The sequence below is a fragment of the Helicoverpa armigera genome, chromosome 27 (assembly GCF_030705265.1).
Source record: "Helicoverpa armigera isolate CAAS_96S chromosome 27, ASM3070526v1, whole genome shotgun sequence".
NCBI lineage: Eukaryota > Metazoa > Arthropoda > Insecta > Lepidoptera > Noctuidae > Helicoverpa > Helicoverpa armigera.
In genome coordinates, this window is record NC_087146.1 from 6,469,782 (window position 1) to 6,472,324 (window position 2,543).

Below are 2,543 nucleotides of genomic sequence, written 5' to 3' on the forward strand. Positions count from 1 at the left end.
AACAAAGGCAGATAAGAAAATATGAGAGAAAAAGCGAAAAAAGAAACGCGACAAGGAAAAAGCTAAAAAAAGGAACGTGATTTGTGTAAGAGAACACACCTCCATCAAGTCCTTCGTTTTCGCGTGTATAATTGGCAGAGCGATGGCTACAAGGAATAGACGACGACTTGTTGCAGAAAATAATAATTTAAAGAGAAGAGTTCTTGAATTAGAATCTAAAATGGCTAAATATAGAATGAGGTGGTTAAGAGCAAGTAATAAACTGGAAAAGAAAAAGGAGGTGGTAAAAAGAATAAAACGATTAAGACTCAAGAGATAAGAAAAGCAATCCATGACTTCTTAGTGCAAGATGAACACAGCAGATTAACGTCTGAAAAAAGACACAATCACAAGAAGGAAGATCAAGAAGCAAATTCGCTTTTAAATGACTCACTTTGAATTTGCATAAGGCATTTGTGAACAAAACTGGAATGACTATTTCCTATGAAACATTCCGAAGAAATCGTCCATTTTGGGTTTTATCCCTAAGGTCGATGCTAGGAACACTTGTCTATGTGCCATACACACAAATAATGAATATATAATTCGAGCACTGTATCATTCAAAAATAATTCCGTATGTTTCTGCTTCATCTTTAATGAAAGACTTGTGTTGCAATAACGCCTTGGCAGTAATCTGCTTAGAACGAAATTGTCCTAACTGCAAAAATAAAATTATTCAGTGTAATGACTTTGTTGAAAACGATACTATAACTTACGAAAGATGGATCACAAAACCTGTAACTGTCGTTATAAAGGGTGAAGTAAAACAGTGTAAGAAAACTATTAAAGAAAAAGTACAAACCACGAAGAAGGCGCTTTTGAACGTATTAAACTCTAATTTACCGACTTTTATGAAACATGTTGCATATGTAATCCATCAATTCAAGACCATTCAAAAATAAAATCACAGTTAACGCCGATAGACGGACTTCTCCATATAGATTTTTCAGAAAATTATCAGTGCAAATACGGTCAAGAAGTACAATCAGCTCACTTTGGGGGTTCGAAGATACAATTATCCTTACATACTTCCGTCTACTACTCTACCGAAGCGGAACCACCACACAATTATACAGAAAGTACATCCTTCTGCACTGTCTCAGAAAATGTTAGGCATGATCCCGTTCTTATCTGTGTACATTTACAGGCATTAATAAATAGAGTTAAAGAGTTATCTCCAAATCTGAAAACTTGCACATTTTGAGCGACGGACCATCTACACAATATCGGAACAAATCTATGTTTCACTTGATTGCAACGTATCTAAGCAAAGAGTTCAACGTAGATTCCATTATTTGGCACTATAGCGAACGTGGTCACGGCAAAGGTGCACCTGATGGAGTGGGTGGTTGCGTAAAAAGAACTTGTGATAACCACGTCGCAAGAGGCCATGATGTGGCAAGTTTGGATGAGCTAATGTTATGCTTAGAAAACAATTGTAAGGATTGAAGTTCATCGAATCAATGAATCCCTAGTTCCTAAAATTCAACAAATTATTGACAGCAGCACTACACGACCTTTTAAAGGAACGTTTGGTATTCATCAGCTAACATGGAGTGTCAAAACCCAGGAATTATCCACGCGAGACGATTAAGTTGTTTGTGTCCCCTCACCAAGTATGTCCACATTATGAAATGGGTCGAATCCAAATAAACCATATTAGGGATTCAATAATGCCTGGCACATCTAGAACGATAGGCACTCCTGATTCATCCTCGTACAATTTGTCACCTGATTGCCTCGAAAGATCGGGATCATCAGGCTCCTTATCTGAGCGTGATTTTGAAATGGCTCCAGCCACACCTGACGCTTCGACTGAGCCAAATTCACCAGGACTTTCCGATAGACTGACACCAGGTCTTTCTATTGAAATATTTAACCAGATGCATAAACCCCAGAAGAAAAGAATCTATTCAGATGACTCTGAAGCTTCTGAAGATTCACCACAGAGAAAACGGCCGACGAATTTCATGTGGGACGATTCTGATGAGGAAAACATTTTTAATATTCTGTATACTTAATTATGTTTGCCTATTATTGAATCATATTTTACTACACATTAGGATACGTCCACATCTGGCGAATGCGCAGCTCGCGAACGGCTCGCGATGAGATGTTAAATATGTTTTCATTCTAGTAAGTACGTCTACAGAAGCTGATTGTCTGTTCTGTGGACAAATGTCAAAAATGTTTGTACTGAATTGGTATATACGTTTTATTATGTTTTGTTTAGGGATCGAGGAGAACTCCATTTTAAGTTTTTTTATTTTTCTATACTTGACCTTATTAATATGATTATAATAAGGCACATTTTGTTCCCTTCTGCAGACAACACAATCTCTTCTGTGGACATAAAAACAAAAACGTGTTTTTCCTAAAATATCCAAGACTGATCTCTAGTGATATTATTGTAAGAATATTAATATGGAACTTTAAATAAATACAACATTTTATAAAAATAGTGAAGTTTTATTATAAATATTTTGTAATGTTCACTTTTTG